The 23,449-nt window shown below is 36.7% G+C and overlaps 1 long non-coding RNA gene across 1 annotated transcript in view; it reads left to right on the top strand.

The window, feature by feature from the left end:
- The window catches only part of LOC142406669 (uncharacterized), a 120,624-nt gene extending 98,997 nt beyond the window's left edge, over nucleotides 1-21,627 (top strand). The window contains exon 3 of the long non-coding RNA XR_012774653.1: nucleotides 21,591-21,627. This is a non-coding gene — a long non-coding RNA (uncharacterized LOC142406669). The remainder of the gene's footprint in view (nucleotides 1-21,590) is intronic.
- The last annotated feature ends 1,822 nt before the right edge of the window (nucleotides 21,628-23,449 follow it).

The following is a 23,449-nucleotide window of genomic DNA, read 5'->3' as shown; positions in this document are numbered from 1 at the left end:
TCAGTGCAGTTCAGATTTGAACTGGTTCTATTGCAGATTGTATTTGTTAGCAGGAGCAGTTGCAATAGGACTTTTATATGACACTGCTCTTGCCATGATGTATTGAAGAATGCGCTGTATTTTAACTGTGGAGGTATTCAATAATGTGAATCTGAAAAGTTCAGTTCTTAGAGCAGAGGTCTACTTTTAGTTTGTAAGACTGTGGAGTTCATTCCTCTAGATGTAAAGAAAGAATCATGTAAACACAAAGCCGTCATGCAGTCAGTGATCCATGTTACATATTGAGTCACATGATTACCACCAACTGATCTGTGGTTCCACCCAAACAAGCATCCACAATGATATTATTGAACACATATGTTTCATGTAAACCTCCACGAAATAAATAGATGGATTAAACCAACAAACAATACTACTGTCTGTGGTGCAAATTAAAACAGAAAAGGGACATAATGATAGAAAGTTTTAATGGAAAGAGGTTTGAACAAGGAAGGAACTCAAGCAGTATTTGCTGATCAGTTTCTGAGATACTCTTTTTCTTGCCTTGAAATTTCTGTCAAAGATTTATTTCCAAATGTGGTGGTTGACCTTGGACAGCTGCCAGACACCTGCCCAGCTGCTCTCTCATTCCTCCTCAGTAGGACAGGGGGAGAAAATAAGATGAAAAAACTTGTGGGTCAAGGTAAAAATAGGGATATCACTTACTAACTACCACCATGGGCAAAACAGACTCAGTTTGGGGAATATTAATTCAATTTATTTCCTATTAAAATAGATCTGGATGGTGAGAAACAAAGACAAAAACTAACACACCTTCCTCCCATCCATTCCCCACCTTTTTCTCAGCCCCGACTTCCCTCTTTCATTCCTGAGTCCTGTACCTCCCCTCTGCCTCCTCCCGAGGGGCACAGGGGGACGGGGAATGGGGTGCTGCGGTCAGGCCACACCAGCTCCTCTCTGCTGCTCCTGCCCTCTCACGCTGTTACCCCTGCTCCAGCGTGGGCTCTCCGCAGGCCGCAGTTCCCTCAGGAGATACCCACCTGCTCCGGCGGGGGCTCTGCAGGGGGGGTGGCTGGAGCCCTTCCTCCCCCTCCTCCCGCTCTCCCCCCGGGGCTCGCAGGGCTGTTTCTCACTCTTTTTCCCTCACCCTTCACTGCCGGGCACCGTTCCATCTTTGCTGCGCTTTCCCCGAGGTGCCCGCCTGTGGCGGAGGGGCTCAGATGTGCCCTGCGGTGGGACCGCTGGAGCCGGCTGGAACCGGCGGTGTGTGGCTCAGGGAAGCACCGGTCTCCCCTCACAAAGACCACAGAGGCAGCAGACCTCTGACAGCACCTGGGCAGCTGCACCTGGTACAACAAAAAACAGTAGATGAACTTATAATAATTAAGAATTATAAAGACAGTTAAAAATACAACTGTTAAGTGTTGCATACCTTCCCTTTTGTTCTCTATTTGTACTCCTAAACAGTCTACATATTTATGAAGCTCCCATGAATGTTAATTGAAATTTAAACATAGCCATTCACTGGTGATCTATCAAAAGTAGAAAATAAGAGCTAAGAAAAAATACCTAAATTAAAATGTGTGTTTAATTTCTGATAGGGCTGGTGAAGCATTTCCCAACAGAGTTTTTCATCAGAAAATACCCATCTGAATACTTTTCACAGCAAATGTTACTGAAGTTTTTTGAGAGTATTTTATTTAGTATGAATTTGAAATCCTGTATTGTAGTGATGTTATTTTACTTTTACATTCCAGAAATAATAGTTTCTGATTTATGAGACCTTTTGACTTTTGGTTTTGACTTTGGACTAAAAAAATTATTAAAGAGAAATTCTGAGTTTCACTTGCCTCTAGCTTTCGCCATCAATCTCTGGGTAAATCAGAACAGCAGCTCCAGGTTCACAAAGGTCTTAGATGAACTGATCTCATTGGATTCAAATGATGTATCTTAGAGGTCAATATTTCTGACCTCCTGCAAGGTTATTAATAGAAGAAAACTGGCTTAATAAATTTAACAGATACCAACATGTAACCCTTTGTCATTAACCCTCATAATCTGTGTAAGATGAAGTACTCTGACTCTTTTAAATCTCTGTTTTTTTCTGAGTTAGCTTCTGTATGCTGTGTGCAAAACTAGCAGATTGGCCCCTACTGTAGTCTAACACCTGTGTTTTGTCCAGAAGAATTCCTCAGAGCCGCAGCTTTGATCTGTGGGTTGCTTGTATTTACAACAACATACATGCTAAGTTAATTTAGTTCCCTCATAGTGGTAGAATATGAAAATGCTGATTTGCTCCTCTGTGTTTTATTCAGGTATTATAATTGATAGGGAACCTACCTTACAGAATTCCCAATTTTTAAAAGACATTCCTTTTCCCACTGTGTTTGGTTAGATACCTAATATTAGGCACCTAATTAAATCACTAGATAAATTAAAAGTAGAAATGTAATTTATACCTGCTGATTTAAACATGTAATTACTTTACATAAATACTGAATAATTACATCATTTTAGTGCTCATTTTTCTTAGTACCATGTTATCTCCTGTGAAGAAAATGTTATTTTCAGTCTTGATATAATTCTAGAATATTAGAACATTAAAAATCTGCTGAAAAAATGTATTTTGCTGAAAAAGAGATCTATAAAGCTGTAGAGAAAAGCTTACTATTATACATATGCTTCAACAGAGATGGACATGGAGTTAACTCTAACAATAACCAATTCTTAGAGAAAACAATTTTCTCATCTTAAACTTCACATTTGTGAGCACCACATAATAGATTTTGGCAAAGATTCAGGAACAGTACTTTTGTCTAGAATTCTGTTCATAAGTATAGACACAGACCTTGACCATTTATATCCGTAGAGAACAGATACACAACTGTCTTTGGAGTACTACTGCAATGCATATGGAAAACAGATGTCTAAATGTTAGAGATTACAATGTAAAGCAAATCACTGCATTCCAGTGCAACATTATAAATCAAATACTGAAACTGGCAGGAAAAAAACTATAATAAAAGATCTTTGAAGGTGTGGTGGTTTTGTGTTATAAGAATCTGTTTTTAAGTATGGTGTCATATTGGCCTACCAGGAAATTTTGGCAACATCAGCAAAACTAGAAAATTCATCACATTTTTTTTCAACTAGCCATGATAAAACTGAGGTCACAAGACCACTGTGCACTTCAAAGGGGCCAAGAATTGTTGTTATATAAGAGAGTAATTTTTAGAAGTGCACATCAGCTCCCAGTTGCTTCATTTTGGGGAGATTGCATTTTTGTGTCTTATTATGGTTATTGATTTCTCCCAGTACTTTAGACTAGTTAATCAGCTTACTCATGTTGACCCTTTACCAATTCCACTGTATACTTGCACCACTGAGATGTAATAATCCTTGTAAACCTAATTCTAGTCTGGAAAATTCAACCGCTACCTACTCCTTGTAGGATAAATCTTTCCAGATTGTACATACTACAAGAACAATTAAGAGTAAAAGGCATGGTGCAAAGAAGAGAGGGGAATGTGGACCAAAGATCTGGGAGGACTGCCAGAACTTACAACAGCTGCTATACAACAAAGGTCCATTGCAGCATTGTGTTCTGCATATATTAAAGGCATGGCCACAATGCCATGAAACTAATGCTGTAACTCAATCTGCAGTTGATCCATGTAACTCATTTGCATTCATTGGCTACATTTATACTAGCAAATTAAAGATATGTAGACTGTTTTCTGACATTAAGGCCCATGCTCATATTATAAGAACTCTTATCTTCCAAAACGGGCTGGCTATATGCAAACTATCCATTGGGAATACTTCCTATCGCCCAAATGATAGCTTGGATTTGTTTGGGAGAATGCTAGTTGGCACAATATCAAGCAAGGAATTGTTCTCACAATAAGTATAACCAAGAAGATATTAATTCATAATTAGCAGCCTGTCTGGATGATTTTATTTGTAGAGATTTAGTAAGTTTAAATGATGTTTGAATTAGTAGACTTTAGAAACTTATGTAATAAGAAAGATGTACTTTAGACAAAGCCAAAGGCCTCTGTCTTCAAAGGGACTAGGTTCCTAGATATCACTTTTAAGTTTAATTCCTCACCTGCTCAGCTCAGCTGCAATTTAACAATGGAAATGCCTAATTTGTAACCAGTCGAGTCATCTAGGTACCCCTATTCCAGCTCTGGGCAAATTGAAAACCACCAAATTGGTCAGTGATAGTACCAAATTGCTCCACATGAAAACACATCAAAATTCTTGTTTTGACATCCCTGTACCATTCTTACTGTAAGAAAGTCTGGACCTTGAGATTCCCAGGGGAATGCCCAGCTAGGTGAGGCATTAATTTTAATTCCCTTTATAGATTAAGAAATATGTGATTAATTTATACAAAATTGCATTGTTTCAGTAACAAAAGAGTTTATAAAAGCCCTGTAGCTCTCACATATTTGTGACCAATGAAGATTCAAGAAGACAGGAGAAGGATTTTAGAGCATATGTATCACATTTCGTTTGGGTATGCTAAGCACTGGGACACTGGGTGTAAAATGGGACTGAAGAAAGAGCAGCACAGTTGGTCTCTTCAGGCTGTTTGTTTTCTTGAGCTAGGGTAGATATAATTTTAACACATTTCAAATAGATCTTTGAGATTGTGTGTTCTGCATGTATGCAGGTGGAGTGACTGACAGAGGTTGCGGGTTAGTTCAGCTGACTTTGCACTCAGTGTATTGAGCTTTGTGAATCCCATTCTCTGACTCCCAACTGTTCTTACACCTTTTGTAGAGAATCTAGACACATAACGTTGGTTTTTATTTTCCAGTATAACAGATCAGTTACAAGTTAGGCATCAGAATACTAAACATAATTCCTATTTTATTGATTTAATCCTAGATCACTGAAAACAATGTTTTCAACTATTACAAGTGCAACTTAGTGTAAATCATTCATATTTGGATGTCACCTTCCTCATATTTACACTGTTATTGTAATCACCTTGAACTTTATTAATAGACTTATTTACAATTTAGCAGTTTCTAATCCTGAAGAGCTTTCATGCCAAAATACACTAGAAATTAACATGAGTATACTCTAACCAAAACTGTAGAAATATTTTAAAATACTGCTTAATACTAACTTTGCAAGATTACAACACAGCCATTTTACTGACACGTGCATTTTATATGTCTGTGAGACCCATTTTTATAAAATGGATTACAAACTTCTTTTAGGTACTAGAATATCAGTGACTTTATTAATACAAAATATAAAGAAAGCAGATGGTAGAATTATTGTAAGAAGAACATAACCTTAGCACTTAGATAATGACTACCCAAGCTTTGGGTGCTTACAGAAAAGTTAAATGGAAGCAGAAGATCATAAATGCTGATGATACAATTTTATTTATTGCATCCAAGAAGTGATTTATTGTCACTTCTGTGATGTGACAATTTTCAGTCTCATAAATTGTCCTTGTAATCATTGCACACACAGGGGCGTGTAAATGTATTACAAATGCAGTAAACAAGATAAAAATAGTGGACTTATGTATGTTCATTCTGAGAAAGCCATATTGATAGCATATGAATTTAACACAAGGCTTAATTTAAAATGGTTTGAATACCACTATGGTAAATGTATGGCAGAGTATGCTGAACTCTGTTGGAAATGCACGTACACAAATTCTATCTGCACATAGTTTATTTGACTTGGGGACAAGGATTATTTTTTTCTTAGAAGGCTTTGAAAACAGACATCATTTAGCATGACAGCAGCTTTATTAATCATCTGGCATCTAGCTCGAAATACATGTATTTTGTTAGTTTTTAAATCGAAGTAACACAGGTTTTCGTAGGAAGTTGTAGACTCAAAAGTGTTTATTCATTGATCAAAATGTATATTTAACTGATCAATTCTCTCTTTTCCCCTAGTTATGATAATGACCCATTTCATATCTGCATGCTGTAGTGTAATATTTGATTATCAGTTTTCAAAGACCGCAGCAGATACTATTTTTGTCTTGTCTGTAGGCTGCTTGGTCGCTCTGGAGGTCACTGCAACTTAGTAAAGGTTTTTCTCAGACACCACCTGCTAGATCAAGTGGTAAATCCATACAGGGATTAAAGATCCACAAATGGTTTCTCAATGTTTTTGAAGCTCCTGTCATAAACTCGGTACCAGAGAGAATAGAAAATTCTTCTGGTTTGTCCCAAAGATCATAAAATAGTTTGCTCATTCAGCCATCACAGATGCTGTTTTGCAGATTAATACTTGTTAATGATCCTCCATCTCTGATGCTCTCTGACCTTTTCTTAATCTCTGCTACTTTCTAGAGTGTGGAAAAATGGTAACTGATATTAAGCTGTTCTAAATATGTCATAAACAATAGTAGGATTTTAAAATTTAGATTCAAGCCATGCCTATCCATATTTCTAAGCATCTTTGACTTTAATCTCAAGAAGGAATACTAGTAAAAGCAATGAAAAGGGTTGGGGTTTTTCTTTTCTACTGTTTTAATTATGTTTTAATCTAATCCACCATCCCAGTATTACCAACCTTATATAGCCTGATAACTGTCATTTCATGTTATCTCCTAACATAATGTGAATCTAACTGCATCAGTGTGCCTTCACTATGTAAGTGCTGGGACACTGCAGAAGTGGAACAAAATAAAAACAATTCATCATAAGGCTTCAACACCAAGACTAAATGTTTGAGCCAGGCAAGGAATTTGGTTGCTAAAGCAAGTGTTTGTAAAAGGAGTAACTAAGGAACACCCAGCATCTAAGCAAAAATACTGAGGCATTTTTTTAAGAGAAAGCAGGAATGCAATAAGATGTTTTGTTCATTTTTCTGCCATGTTTTTTGTCTCATTAAAATGAACTGTTTGCCAACATGTGCTCTAACACTAAATCTTGTTATGAAGATCTATACCACAAAGCATGATCAGTCTGATTTTCATCATGAGCATACTACTGTTCAAGAGCACTCTCTTACACCTGGCATAGATTAACATTGCAGAGTGTAGATGCTTGCATTAGCTTTAAACAGACCCATTGATGTACTGGAAAAGACTAGCCTAGGTGTGCTGTGCTTGTTAATGGCTTTCATTTGAGAAATACAGTAACATAGCACAACATCATACTAAGTCAGCGAAGCTGCTTTCTTAAGTTGGCTCAGATAGCCTTATAATTACAACACAGTTCTGTCTAGCTGTATCTCCTGGTTGTTGCTTGGAGTGCTATGATTTACTGTGTTTTTGTTTAATCTGTTTTCACCAGTGAGAAATCACACTAGTAATTCTTTTTTTTTTAATAATTCTCTCCTATTCTAATTTCTTATTCATACCTTGAAGCTTCGTCTACATACAGTAATATTCAGTATATATTTCTTTAGGAGTGTTGGCCTAGATGTGACCTGTGGACCAGATTTGATATACTGGTTTTAGTAATGTGGTTACAGTTGTCCTTGTCTGTAATGTGATCTGTGACTCACAGCACTGAAAGTGTTGGCTCATGATGGTTAATCTTGATCTCATTGTAGGAGTGTGCAGTCAATGTGAGCCAGACTTTGACAGGGAGAAGCAATTATTTTTGCAAATAATTGCCCTGAGGCTTCTAGAAGATTGTTACTGCTATCTTCTGTGGAGTACTGTGAGGTTGTGTACTTTGTCACTCATGCTTATTCTAAATAAAGCAAGCTAATGACATTGATTTAATGCAATTTCAGACCTTATGCAATTTTTCCAGTTGTTCTTTTGCTTCTGTCACCTTATCGGTTTCTTGTGAATATGTGGAAAATTGCTTGAATATTTTTTAATATTTAATGGTACAGAATATGCACTATTTAAATTCTGACATGTAATTTTGAATGTGTATTTAGTTGACTTTAGGACTGATGGAAAAAAATTCATTCCAGATGGTTTTCCATTAGGAAAATATGTTTACTCTATCCAGAAGTGTCTGCCTTTAAGATCTCTTTCAGGAGCTGTCTGCCTCTCTGCAGCTTCTGTCTTAGGTCTTTTGTTAGGACTATTTGATCACTTCCGCTATGGGTTGATAATTATGCAAATCTGGCTGCCCCATGTTGTTTTGTGCACAAAAAGAGAAAAGCAACCAACAATGCATCACCTTTCCCAACAGCGAAAGGGGAATTTTTGGTGCCTCATGGGAGGCAATGTGTTCCAGCCTGCGGCTGTAGAACATAGAGAGAGGAAAGAGGATCACCTGGCCTACAGACTTTGATTTTACAGTGTGAAAAAATGCAATGCTGCAGTAGAAATTTATCATTTTAAATTGCAGGGGTTTGGTTTTTTAATTAAAAAGTCCAGATGCAATGGTGTGATCAAAATATTCTCTTGCACTGTCCATTCCTGTGCTGACACAGTTCTGAGGAAGACAAGAAATGTGTCTTCTTGCTGAAGTGAGGCAACAGCTCTGTCTGCTGACCTGACAGGGGTACAAAAGAAGGGAAGAGTGGTCTGGGAGATTAACACACATATAAAGATATAAGGACTGAATTATTTTTCTATTAAAAGTAATGGTTTCTTCTAGCATTTTTGTTTAGTGTCAGTGTGGGTGCAACTATAAATTTGAAAAAAAAAATTAAAAACAAAAGAATAAAACAATTCAAAGAGTTATTAATGCAAATTAAAGCTTTAAGAGAAAACAGTACTAGGTGTCACACACAGAAGTTGCAATTATAAGAATTATAAAGTTTATAGATTATTAGATTCTGCCATCCCGATGTAAATAGGTTTATATCTTATTTAGACGATCATTGATGATCTAGATGATCGTTGTAGGTTGCTTGCAACTAAGCTGTTCTGTTCCAAACCCTGCTGGGGCTATTAACTAAGTATGGGTTTTGTCCACCTCAAAGTTAGGCATCTTGCCCAAGATTGTTATCTAGACTTTTTCAGGATGTAGTGGAAAAAGCTAACTCTAGAGAGCATTTTATCTGCAGGTGTTAATTAATTATCTCAGAAGATATCTTTCTCTCTCCCTCCCTTCCTCCCTCCCAGTCTCTCTCTCTCCCCCACCTCTCTTCCTTTCCCTTCCTCCCTCTTCCTCTCCCTCACTCTCATCCTCTCACCCTTCCCCTCCCCCTTCTCTCTCCTCTCCTACTTCCTCTCCCATCTTCCCCTCATCTCTTCCTCCTCTTTCCCTTTGCCTCTTTTCCCTCTCCTAGTCCCCCTCCCTCTCTCCTCATTCTCCCCTTCCCCTCTTCCCTTCACTCTCTCCAACCCTAATTGCTCTCTCCCACCTCCCTCCCCACCTCTCTCTCCCCTCCTCCCTCCCTCTGTTGTCTCGAAGAAATGTAGATGAATCTCTTACAAGGACACTTAAGTTTAAAACATCCAAACTCAAATGAGATACAGCTGGAATTGTCTACTGATCAGAACAATTAAGTTTATGCCTTGATTATCAAATAGTAAGGGGAAAGAGGAGCAGATACGTAGGTGAAACAGTTAGTGCTGAGGGTCAAGTATGGATTGTTTATACAAGTTTTGGGAATTTGAACTAGCTGCAGACCAGCTCTAGTTTGATCCCAGGGACTGAACTTCCCTTAGTACCTGGAGCACATGGTTGGACTCTTGGATTATTCCTGCTGGTTTAGTTTCACCCAAGGGAATTCAGTTTGCATGCTGTGAAACTGCTCCGTGATAGAAACAAAGTTCAGCAAGAGGGGACTGATCAGGAGATTAGCTTCAGAAAAGCACTCCTGATTCAAACTAAAACTTTACTGTGGGCACACGTTTGCAAGTGCAACAAAATAAATTCAGGGAATCAGAATTCAGTAACTTATAAATTAGGGTGAGCTGTACAGGCTGATTATAGAATGTACTACATATCAATTTAATGTCTTTGCCAAAGACATGAAACTATATGAAAAAGTAAGTTCTTTGCCAGGATTTTGGTTGCAGCAAAGCAGTTCTGCTCCATTTAAAGTTAACAGGAATAGAATCAAGGTCTGACAGATTAATGTCCCACTTCTGTAACAGGACTCAGCATGCTTAAATATCTTTGAAGCCTCTGTGCAATGCCCTTTGCAAGATCGGGGCATATGGGGAGACATTAAATGATATTGCTTATCAGTTAGAGATTTTCTTCTTTTCCAGTAAGAACGCCAGTACAGGTACGACTCATATTTTGACTGAAGTAGCAACATGATCATAAATAGTATTTACTGTAAGAATAGAAATAGACAAATTATCAAGAAAAATGATTCATCTAGTAATGATTCATAATACAGTCTTTCTCTACAGATTTATGGATGCAAATATGTTGAAATAAATTTTAAAAAGAAGAAAAAGGTTGCTTATCCCTGCAAGTCACAACATGAGACACTGCAAGTATTAAGGTTAAAACAGTTCATGATCTGATCCTTCTTCTGTTTGAGGCATAAGCTTGCTTCATCAATATGAAATGCATGCTAAAATGGGGAAAGCAAAGTTGGTGACGATGTAGCAGACAGTAAATTAGTCATAAAGGCTCTGATGCAGATGAAATATGGCTGCCTGCAGGTTGAGACTTACCAAGCTCTTCATATTTTGCTTTTCCTAATGAAGGTCAGGAAGGGATTTGATCATTTTCTGTATATGGGGATAACTTAGGTTGGAAGATACCAATGGATGTCATCTAGTCCAACCTCCTGCTCAAAGAAAGGCCCATGTAAAGCTATTTCAGTTTGCTCAGGATCTTGTCTGGTTGAGTTTTGAAAATATGCAAGGATGGAGGTTCCACAACATCTCTGAGCTTAATCACTGGCACAATATAAATATTTTTCCTTATACCAGGTCAGAATTCCTTGCTGCAACTTACATCTGTTGCCTCTTACTTTTTCTAAGCACCTCTGAGTACAGTCTAGCTGTCTTCTTTCAACTTCAGCCTCTTTTGCCCTCTCTTCTTAAGACTGAGCAAATCCAATTCTTTCAGTCTCTCCTCATGTCATGCACTACAGGTCCTGACCATCTTGTTGATGGTCAGTTTTTACTCCAGTTTTTCAGGGACATTCTTGTGCTTGAGGGCCTTAAACTGGACATTGCATTCAGATGAGACTTGGTGCTGAATAAAGGGGATTAATCAGTTTCCTTCATCTGATGGTTACACTCTTGTTGACGTGCATAGCCTTCATTGCAACAATGGCACATTGCTTATTTATGTCCATCAGGAGTGTCCATCATGACAATCAAGTCCTTTTCTGCAAAGTTCCTTTCTAGCCAGTCAGTTGTCTGCTGATACTGTTGCATGGGGCGTTTCTGTTCCAGGTTCAAGTCTTTGCATACATCTTTGTTGAACTTCATTAATTTCCTTTTGGCTCAGTACTAAAAGCCTGTCCCCTGGATGGCAGCCTTGCACTCCAGGATATCAAGCACCTCTTCAAACCTGGTATCATCCACAAACTTTCTGAGGGTGCATTCTGTCTCATTTTCCAGGTTGTTGATGAAGATGTTAAACATTATCAGCCCCTGAGGAATGCCACTTGTGATGGCTGCCAGTTCAACTTTGAACCTTAACTACTACCTTTTCAGATGAACAATCTGGTCAGTTTTTTACCTGCCTTACAGTCTACCAGCCTAGTCTGTATCTCATTTGGGGTAGAAAGATACTTGTAGGGAGATTGTGTTAAAATCCAAGGCTGGGTTCCCAGTAAATAACATTTTCTGCTCTCTCCTCATCCATGGACCAAATAATTTCATTACAGAAAGTAATTAGCTTTGACAGGAACAATGTGTCCTTGGTAAATCCTCAGTATTATTTTCCTCTGTTTATTATCTGTGGGTCCATAAGAAACTACATGCTTGATGCAAGAATTACTAATTAAAATGCTTTATAAACAGGACATCAGAGCAGATCATCATAACTGTGCTTCTTCTTGGTCTTAAATTCCATCAGCCTAGGAGAAATTTAATGGAGATATTCTTGTTGATTTCAGTCAGTTTTGAATTAATCCTCATGTGCAGGTGGTCTTTAATACTCTAGAAGATGTAGTAGTTGGTATAGAAGATCTAGTAGTCAGTATTTATGTATAAAGTGTAACTCCTGGAGAGATTCTTTATTCATCAGCACCAATAGTTTTAATGAAGTACTTTGTAGTACTTTCAGTGCCATGAGTAATGTCAGAAACCCAAACAAAGGTACCTTTCTGCAAGATGAGCAATGGCTAGAGCAGAAGTTAAAATGGTTGTCTTATCTCTTGGTCTCCCTGAACAAAGCTTCTTCAAAATCTAAATTCAGATAAATTCTCATTAATATTTTTCTCAGATGTGGAAATTTTAGTTAATGGAGTTGCACATATCTCTCAGACATTGCTTTTCTGATGGAAAACCAAAGTGAAATTGTTGATAGGATTTTGTTTGAGGTTTGTTTGCAATTTCCCACCTTTCCTGCAATAGTTTGCAAACCTGCATGAAGTGGGAAAAAAATGGATCTAGGTTTCCTGCAGAAAGTATTAATGCTTTAAGCTAAATATTTTGGCTAAAACCAAAATGTTTTATTTCAAAATCATGATATAGTGCCTCATAGACTTTATGCTGCAAGTTTTAATGTAAGGCTTAGTTCTTTGGTCACATTGCATCTTCTATACAGTGCCACACAGTCAGAGACTCTGTTGGTGTGTTCCTCCCACACAAGAAACCAGAAAGTCTTCCCTCTATATAATCTTAGAAATGCTACTAAGAAAACAGTAAAACTTTAATGCTAAAAAAAAACCCCACCCTTGCAACAATGCATGACAGGTGATATGCGAAACAGCTCAAAGTATTAGTTAAACCTGTAAGACATGTAAGCTGCCTCTGGGCAGAGATAAAGAAAGATGTCATATAGTAGTTACTGCATCATGGATGTAATTAAGAAATAAAAAGGAAACATGCCAAGAATCTGTGGGTAGGAAAATACTCACTCTTCCTCCAATTTGTAAGTTCCTTCATGGAAAAATATTCAATATGTAAAGTTTACCATTTTGTCATTTACACCTCTGTATTTCTTTAACAATTGGTGAAATACTTGGCCCTATGGATTTAACTTTTAAAAAATTATTATTTAGTAGTGCTAGCAATTTTGCTACATACTGCTCAGAGCCCACAAACCAGACTGATCTGTGGTTGAAAAACTCACAAGCTGAATGATATGCACATACCCTTGGGAGACAAAAGCATGAGTTGCACAAACAAGTTTATACAGTTACTTCTTAGAAGTGCAAATACATGTTAGCCATTAGAAATATTTCCAAAGTCCTCCTGTTACTTAGGAGTCGAAGACCCATTTTCAGAAGCAACCACAATACTTAAAAGTCTCTCTGAATTCTGAGATTTGGATTCCTGCAGGGGAAATCTTCAAGCATACTTTACACTTGCAATGTATAAATTTATGGTGACTGCTTTCTGAAACGCAAGACTAGTTTCTCTGGAAAGCGAGAATCTCTTTTAATTGTTTTCTTACTTCAGAATGCAAGGGGGTATTTTTGAAATCTCAAAACTTTGTGGGTCAGGAAAGATGTTCCTAGATCTTCTGGTGACATCTATGAATTTCACTAACCTGCTGCCCAACGTTGATATGTGCATACTCTGGCAATCTCTTTCAAAATCTCTTTCTTTGGACTAGCTCCATTTAAACTTCATTAGTAATTCAACAACAGAATTTTTGTCGGAAGGGTCTGCTTGATAATTAAGTATGATAGTTAAAGGATCTGTGACTTGAAACTAGACTGCGAAAGTAATTTGAAATGCTTGGTGTTAAACTTGGTTGATATGGAAGAGATGGGTGAAAAGGATTAGAGAAAGAATTCTTGGGTGTGTATTTTTCTAAGAAATATTCAATCATTGTTCTAGATCAAGTTTAGAAGAGAGAAATAGGACTATGGTCACACAAAGTGTCTAAGAATCAAACCCAAAATAAGTCCAGCTGGGATAAATGTGAATTTTACTCCAAGATTAAGTATATTTTGGGCTATTAGGGAAAGCTGTAATCTATAATAATGGGTGTGTCTTCCATTTATTCTAGCCCTAAAACCAGATATTCCCAGATACGTTTCTAGTTTTCATTTGTCTGCCTTTCCCTGCCCATATTTGACTTCCCAGAATGATCTCACTGTAGGTGGTCTCACCAACTCAAAACAATTATTAATGGAGAAAGGAAAAACATCCTATAGCCATACAAATTACCCTGGTTTGTGGATACCTATTTTAGCTTTTATTTTAAATTATTAGTTGTTTTGAGCAGTTCCTGGGCAAGCCCACAAAAATGTGCTTGCTGACCATTTTGTTGACCAAAAAAAAGTATTTAAAATTTTATGTGCTTTATTATGAACTTTCCAATATAATATTATTATTGTGGGTTGGTTTTTTTTCTGTATCTGGATAGAGGTTTCAGCTGCAGTGTTTGAAGTAGAGATATGTTTAAAGATTATTTAGTTCTTTTGCATTACCATTGGAAAGGAGTACATGGGAATGATTTAACAGTGATTTTTAAATGAAAAGGTTGCAGTTAGGGATCTGACTCCCACAGTGACTAAATGTATATAATTATTTGGAGATGCTAACTGATGTAAATTAGTATTGAACTGTTGAATTGAGTGAAATGCTGCATATTTACACCATTTGAGAATATGTCTTTCTACTTTCTGTAGGCCCCAAATAATTCATAAATAGCCAAATTAAGCCACTCACGTTACAGAAATCAGTCTCCATATCATATTCACTATGGTCTTAAGTACTATCTCCATTGTGTTAAATATTTTCTATTTTCATTATTTTACTACTTTTTAAAACCTACCAAACTGTACTCCTAAAAAACATTTCTTAAGATATCTCCCCAAATGCAGCTAATTTTGTCAACAGAACTGATGAGTAGATTTCCTCTTGTCTCATCATTTTGTACGAGGAGATTCTTATTTATAGGGAAATAGAAATAGCTATGACAGTGCTTTGCTTTTCTAATTAATAGATCATTTATTTCAATTACAGAATTAATTTTTAATTCTGATTCCTGACATTCTGAAATACCAATGTGTATTTCAGCATTTTCTGTTCTTTTCATTTTGAAAAAATAATCTTGCAGCAGTATCTGGTTTTCCCATGTGAAAGCTTGTATACATGTACAAACTGAAGGAGATTTGCATTAAGAAATAACCATATTTTGCTACTCATATCCATTATGCTAATTTTAATCAAGCCTAAGTTGCACCATATATGACTACTGTAAGTATCTTTCAGAGTATTTGTATGAGGAAAATATTAGACATTCTCTCCAGCATCGTAAAAGGGAAAAAAAAAGTGTCGAATTTGAATCTGAACTTTGGCAAGCACAGCAAGTACAGGTTGTGAAAGGACTGGAGGAAATCTGAGCTAGCAGATATACCAAACTGCCAAAATATCTTTGGGTAAAAAGCAAAATACACGGGAGTGTTGTTAACAAAGGTTGAAATATTTAACTTATGGAGGATTGTTTACCATCAATAAGACAAACCACTCACAGCATATTACCAGTTGTGCCTTAAAGAAACTTAGAACCTGTTGAAAAACAATTTCTAATCTTGCTTTCTATGTAAGGTTATCAAGAAGCCAACTTGAAAAGCATTTTACTTCCTACAGCAACTCTAATGCATTTTCACTTGGTTTCAGACTTATTTGTAGTGTGGGAGGCAGCAGCCATTGTGCTGATGGATAGCAAGCTGCTGAGAGAGTTCAAATTGTGAGATTTATACTGTTACATCCATCTGTAACCACTCTGCAGCCTTTGAGTTTATTGACTATGATGCTGTTAAGACTTCAAAGAAAAGCTGATAGCTTAATATTTGTGTAGCTAAAGACAATTGTTTACTTTACATAAACTCTCTTTGGAAGTTACTTTGAGAATAAATAGATAATTTTACAAATTTACCCTCAAGCTATGGCTGTACTTTTTGTATCAATGGAATTATCAGAACAAATAAATATTTATTTCAGAAGTATCCTATTGGCCTTAGAAAAAAAGTAGTACGTAGTTCTCTTTGAAAGATGTATCTAGATGACCGAGATATCCAACTGCTATTATGACATGAACAGAATGTTGTAGAAATGTGACCAAAGATTTATGTCTTATTTCAAATAACAGGAAACACAGGCCAAAATTTCCATGAAAATTAAACAAAGTTCTTTTCTGAGAGCCAAAAACTTACACATTTGTAATTTTTTCAGTGCCATTGCACCTTGTTGACATATGGAGCTGGTAGAGAAAATGTGGCAAGAAAGCAAAAATATGTGTGTTTTATTTGTACATTATCCAAGAGTGTGTTTTCGTATACTTTGTTCTAGCTTGTGTAGAAAGTGGTTTGGGACAAATTCTGATTACTAAGCTGAACTACTACTCCAATCTTTTTAAGGTTTGTCTACCACAAATTTTGAAGGGAAAAAAAAAAAAGATCTTTGTTTTAAGACTGCTTGAGAGGTGGATATATTTAAGCATGTCTGTTATTTTAGCAAATATTCATTTTAATGGTTTTGATGCTATTTCCATAACTTTCAGAGTGGTTATCTTATTGATGGCTTGGATTACAGTAGTCATGTTCTTGTATGTGCTTCATGAATGTTTTTTTCAGATTTATTGTACTTAGATCTATAGGTGTGTAGACAAGCAGTCAAGAAGAGGGCATTGTTAATGCAAGAAGGCTGAAGATGTATTTTAAACTGAAAAAAATTGCCCATTGCTATGTTACATTCCTAAGGGGGATGGGGGGGAAAGGAAGATTAAAGACCACACAGCTTTAACTTTGTTTAATATTCAAGAGTTTAAAATATTTATTTCAGGAGCTGGGATACTTTAATTGTTTATAATTAGGTTCCAGAGCCCTTTATGAATTTTACAATAAAAACAATTAACTAACAGGTACATCTAACAGTGAATGTTCAAGGAATATATCTCTAGATGTTGCAACCTTCTGTAAATAAAACTTCATTTTTATTTTTCTCTTTGTTGTATTTTATCCTGCTGAACAACGTAAGTAATTTTAAATATCTGGGTTTAGTCCTGCACTTTCATGGCATGAATGATAACAAAGTATAATCTTTGTGGTAATAAATATTGTACGTCAATTTTGTGATGTTAGTTGCTGTAGATCCTAGTATGTTTTAGAAAAACATTAGAAAAAATATTTCCATCTTTTATTTGTGAAATGTGACAGCTGAAACACAAACAGAATGAGAAAGTCCACTGCCTAAATTAGAACCACCTATGACATATTACTGAGAAATAAGTAACCTTTTAAACAAAGTGTCAAACAGTTCTTTAGCAATTAATTCTTTCAGTGTCTGGATTCCAATGTTCAAACTTTTCATCCAGTCATCTTATCACAAGAGAAACTATATTTAGTGGACTAACATATCTATGTACGCATGTATTTTTTGTATTTAACACAGCTGTCTTGTGAAGATATGCTCAACTCTGGTAGTCTAATGTAAACTATGGAAAATAATTTGTATGTATCTCTTCTAGGATTCTTTTCAGATACTCCTATGGTATCTGCATTTGTAACATAAAATTTAGCACCATTGTTTGCAGAATTTATACGTCGAATAGTTTACTATGTCATTTCCAAAGAAGGAAGCTGTTTCTTTTAATTTATCACCATTAGTCAAAATAAAAAAGGGGACTATGAATATCTCCACTTTGGATACTTAACTTCAGCTTAAATAGGCTGATTTGTTTAGAAAGAGGTAATTGACCTTCTACTAATGAAAGTTCCTTTGTAAATGTTCCAAGTTGAGCACCAGGATGTTAAGACAATACATGCCACTAATCAGGTTTAAAAATCCCAATCCAAATTATTTGTTTAATGATACAGGTATTTTTTTGTCATGATAATAAAACAAATCCCCCAAGAATATAAGGAAAAAAATTAGTAAGCTATATAAAACAAAACCAAACAAGTAGACAATTAGAAAGACTTTAGAAATCTTTAGAAATCTTTAGATTTCTAAAGATTTCTAAAGATTTCTATTTTAGACAATTAGAAATCTTTAATACTTCAAAAGCATAAAATAAAGTTAAAAAAAAAAAATTCCCAGAGAGATTGGATACCCCACTAAACAGGACCCAAATGCACAGTTGAGCAAAGGGAATTATCAAAGCAAGGTCCAGAGAGAGAAGTTTCTGTGTCAATGAGAAGAAAGGAAAATAATGCTAAAAGTTTCATGAGGAATTTCATATGGTATTCGGATGGATTTCTGGAGTTAACAAAGAACGATGTGTGGAGTAGTAGTGGTAGCAACTAGACAGCTTGGATACACAGCACATATAACATGTTCATGCTTGAGGGGAAAAGTCTGAGGATAACATGGAGAAGAATATAACATAAACAAACATGATACTCTTTCATTATAAGCTTAACACAAAATGGCGCTAAAATGTGTAGAAATTAAAACTTCCATTTTGGGTGTTTATAGAGCACGTATACTGTAGTGCAAGTAAATGACTGCTGGGTGAACAGGTAGATGTGAGCAAGTCTGGAACTAGTTAGCTGAACTGAATACATAATATGACACAGCCTTCCTACTTAGCTACAAGGCAGAATTGTGGCCCCTGAATAGATTCCAGTGCTGCTGGAAGGCTTGCCCTGGTATGTCTATCTAGTCTGAATTGTACTTCTGAGTTATAGCAAAAGACGACACCTTTAGTTGTAACTTACATCATGACACAGTGGTATGTGCACACACCAAGCAGGGTGGCAAGTGTCTTGTTCTAAACTGGAACCATAATCTTCATTGCCTTTTTGCAAGTGAAGATAAAGAAAAAGTTGTTTCCTGCCACATGACAGATGACTTTGGGGTTTGTTGCTTTGTTCTGAAGCGTAGGGGAAAGGACCATTAAGCTCAAATTGATTCTACTATCATTTTTTGTGATATCCAACTGTGAAATGCAGTGTAAATATTAAGCAAGTTTAATTACGAGACACTTCCTTGCATTTCCACCATTCCTTTTTCATTTGCATATATTTTATGTTTTCATTAACCCTGTTACTGCTTCAGAAATATGGCAGAGCAAATAGCAAGCAAAAGTGTTTAAGAACTCATACTGGATTCTAAATGGTTTTGCAGCTTGGCTGTGCTTGTTTATTTTTCCATTAAAACCCAGAAAGTCTAGAGAAGATCTTTAGAACCAACTCTAGGCTCTGCTTTTTGAGAATCGCACGCATAGCTTCTGATGAGTCAAACTGTGTTATTGTTTCTGCTGCTAATGAATAGATGCTCCAAAATAGCTGGTGGGATAACTCATGGAACTGAGTGCTTGCCAAAGAGAAAAAGGGTATGCAATTCAGTGCTTTGCAAGTAGTCTCCATGGTTTTTGTTGCTGTACTACTGAGCAATCTGTTGAAATAAGCTTCATTGGACTGTAATTCTGATAATCAGCCTGGATACCTTATCAGGTTTATGTCTGAAATGTTGGGGTTTGGGGAATTTTACTGGAATTATTTACGTTTTGCTTTGCTGTTGAAGTTTCATACACTATAAAGTAATATTTTTTAGGAGAGGACAGCCTGAAGTAACCAGAAAGCATCGCTTTCCTAGTTGTCTGTCTAAACATGAGTCAGCAGCAAGCCTCAGTAAATGAACTGTCAATAGATTGTGTGATTTACTGAAGGCAACCATCCAGCCTAATCTCTGTGGCAAATTAACCAACCTCAGTACTCCTTTTCTGTGCAGACACTAATCATGACTGAAGGAGAACAACAAAACCTTACCCCTTCACACTGTGACTTGGTGGGCTGTGTATTACCTAATACACCAAAGAACTATGCTAATGACCTTCGTGATGCCAAGTGCGGTTCATTACATCTTATGTAAACCCTCTTAGCACCAAGGAAAGCAACACTTGATTCCAAACTGCCTTGTGGCTGGGTTTTGGTTTCAGAAGGCTATGGAAAGGGAAGGCAAGGGAAAGATGACGCTGAGATTAGAAATACATTATACACAACTGTATGAAAGATCCCTGTTGAAAATAGTAGTAAAATTACCACTCTTGGTATTTAAAACTTAATCTAGCTTTTGCTTGTGCAGATGCATACCAGTCCTCAAAGCAAAATACTGAAAAACTGGAACATGCTGGCTTACAGTGCACTTGCTCGAGGGAGTATGACTACTTCCAATGTGTGAAGTCAGTGTCCATGATCATATTTGCATTCGGGTGGTAGGCATGTAAAAGTGCAGGTGGGTGGTTCTTTAACTGCAGCACAGTTATTTTGAGAGAAAACAGTGTGGCAGATACGGATTGTTTTACAGTTTATTCTCATTCTGGGGACTAGGACATCTCGGAGCACAATGTCCCTTCCACATTTTCCAGGGACAGTGCAACAATTTAAACCAATCATCTATATCAGCAATAGGCTTGCTCCCAAAAAAAATTACCAAGCTAATGTAAGCCACACTCAATTGTAGTTAAAAATAAATTTTCCTTTCTGTGGATGCTGCTGAAGTGATAGAGCCCTTGCTAGTACCAAAAGTTAAACAAGGGTAGAAAATAAAATAAAACTTTCTGAGTACTAGTGGAATAGAAGCATACAATTACAATAAGAGTGTGTTGAAAAGTTTTTTCTGGGTATACTGGTAACTCTAGCATCATTCACATTTGCAAGGAAGAAATTATTCTAGAACTGGGGATACCTGAAAATGTAACTTCTTTAACATCCCTATCATTAAACATGTCTTCATATTTCCATTCAGTACTCATTTTAGACATTCTGAGGCCTCTGATTCATATCGTTACATCAATAAGAGTTTAGTCACCTTTCTTTCTTTAAATCTTGACCTGCTTCTACTTAGAAAATAATCTTCTGGGGCTGCTTTGAAAAAGCACTAAGCATCTTCAGAGCTTTTTATGATCAGCAACTTGTATGAAGATATAAGAATCTTATACTGTTCACTGTACATTGTTAGCCATTCCCAAAACAAGTTTCTTTGCCACAGTTTAGATTTTGCATTTCTAAACAACACTGAGTACATTTTGTACCATCTTGGGAGCAGTGTAACCCAGTTCATGAAAAGGTTCTCCTTGGTTTCTTCATTGGCCTTTAGCTGGATGTTATCATAATCAGGAGCAGATTAGTGGCCTATTCTTAAACTGGCTCAGCTCTTTTGAAACAATTAGATGGCAAACAATTTGCCTACTACTCCTTATGTAGGGGCTATGATGTATCCTGAGATCATTGGCCAAGTGACAACTCAAGTCACTTGAATTGCTAGCCATAGTTGTGTTGAACTGGAGAATTAAAACCAAATGAAACTGTCCTATAGATTTGAATAGATTTATACATTATAAATATAATGCTGATTTAAAAACAATTAAAAAATCAAGGAAACTTTAACAACACTCAGGACAGTTTGGACTAGATGCATATGATCTATAGACTAAGGCACTCTGTCAGTAAATTTTGTAGGATGGGTAATACTGTAAATCATGTATGTAGCCACCACTCTGAACTTCACGCAAAATATGGGACATTGTTCCTGATAACAGTTAAAAGGAAATTGTCTGGACTAATATTATTGCTATGTATCATGGTTTGGCTTAGGTTTTATTCTTCTTAATTGTAATTTTCTTTGTGAACACTAGATGAAGCCCTGATGCTTCCACACTATAGGAAGAAGAGAACTCAATGAGCTGTGCTGGGTTGTGTATCCTGAAGTCCCGACTTCTGCTAAACCAAAACAAGTAGAGTGGATTTCTTTGTGGTCTGCTGTTCTGTTCCACAGGTGAATCCTTCTAAGCTGAGAGTGTTCCCAGTCAGGGTAACTGAACAACTAAATAAAGTAAATAAGGCCTTATGCTTCTTTTCATTTTCACGCTATCTTTTAAAATGTATTTCCCTGCCCTGTTTTTGCTTGTCTTTTCAAAAAGTTAAAAAAAAAAAGTGGTATAAATATCTTTCATAATCTACCTTTGAAACGGTGTTTAAATTTCCATTCTGAAAAAGCATCTGTGTGGTTTGCTGACCCTTGTGTCTCCAAAGCCCATCTGATTTCAGTGGCTGAAAACAACTGAGAAGTTGAATGTTCATTTCTCCTATTTTCTCCTCTTCTCCTGCATTCCAGCATGGGTAAGATCAAAGAGAAAAGAAGGCACGAAAAGAACAGAGGGATAGTAATGGGGAGCCAGAGGCAGAACCCACACTGTAGTCCCACAGATGGTGAGGAAAAAGAATCAAAGTGATGAGGCTGTAGGAAATTACTGTTGGTTTTTTTTTTTCATTAATAAAGCTTTACCACCTATACTGTGATAATCTAAGGAGCTCTAATAGAATAAAACTGTTTGGTCAGCCTTCCTTTTGGGAAAAAATCACAGCTGCAGAGGAGGTTATTTCCATTAAAAGAACTTGTGCACAGTTGATTGCACACATTGTAGAGAACACAAGCAAATGGATAACATGTAATTTAAATTTCCTCATTGGCTACAGTTTACGGCTAAGTAACATGTAGGTGTTTATCTTCTGCACAGTTCATTGGACTTCACTCTAAATATTTAAGTTCCTATCTGGCTGCAGATCCAAGATGAAGCGTTGGATCTGCAACGAACTCCTCCTAGTCTATTCAGAAGCTGTGTTAGAGAACGGAGGAACAGTACTGAAATGGTAAAATGTTGCCTCAAAGAGCTTTGAACTCAAAGAGCTCAAGGTTGCCTCTCTGCAGCATGTGAAAAGTTTCCTTATTTACAGAATTTATATGAGTCTGAGGAAACATAAAAATGACTGAATCTATCTTGGAGTGAGAAATTCAAGAGATAACAGGAACCTGTGTGTCCCACTCCATCTTGTCTACCTTTTGAGCATGGAGACCCTCACGCATCAGTTTTCCTACTGATGCATTTTCTCACCTACCTGCAGTAACTTGGAACTAGTCAGACATCGGAGTCCACTCTGAGTTCATAGAGCCGCTGCCTAAAAATGGCTTCTAGCAAAAGAAAACTGCAATTGTTTAGTAAAGTAAAGCACTTTCAAAATCTAGTATGGTTTCTGTAACAAGAGGCCCATGCTGATAGTTGGTCAGCTCAGGCTGTAGCTCATCTTGAAAGCACTCTCGCATTTCTGACTGATGTGAAGTTCCTGTATAGCAGAATCAAGTGATATTTTTTCTAACATTAGTAGAGATGCCATTTCAAGGGAGGCAATGTCTTGGAATTAATTATTCACAGCCTTCTTAGTTCTTGTTTGTAATAAACAGATGATTTTATGTCATCAGTACTTCAGGATTTTCCATTAGTAGAGAACTCCTTTGGATGCACATGACTTTTCTCCAGAAAAATGAACAGGCTGGGGTCATAAACGTTATAATCATCAAGTACTTCATATTATGCTCAAATGAAGGATAAGAAGCAGCAGAGAAAGCATAATAATGGCTAAAGGACTGAAGAGGTTCCTTTCCTTGTCATAGAAATAACCATGAATGTTCTCCCAGAGGTTATAAAATCAAATTCAG

The sequence above is a fragment of the Mycteria americana genome, chromosome 2 (genome assembly GCF_035582795.1).
Source record: "Mycteria americana isolate JAX WOST 10 ecotype Jacksonville Zoo and Gardens chromosome 2, USCA_MyAme_1.0, whole genome shotgun sequence".
Lineage (NCBI taxonomy): Eukaryota > Metazoa > Chordata > Aves > Ciconiiformes > Ciconiidae > Mycteria > Mycteria americana.
Note: the sequence above shows the minus strand (reverse complement) of the source record. Positions and strands in the feature narration are given on the sequence as shown.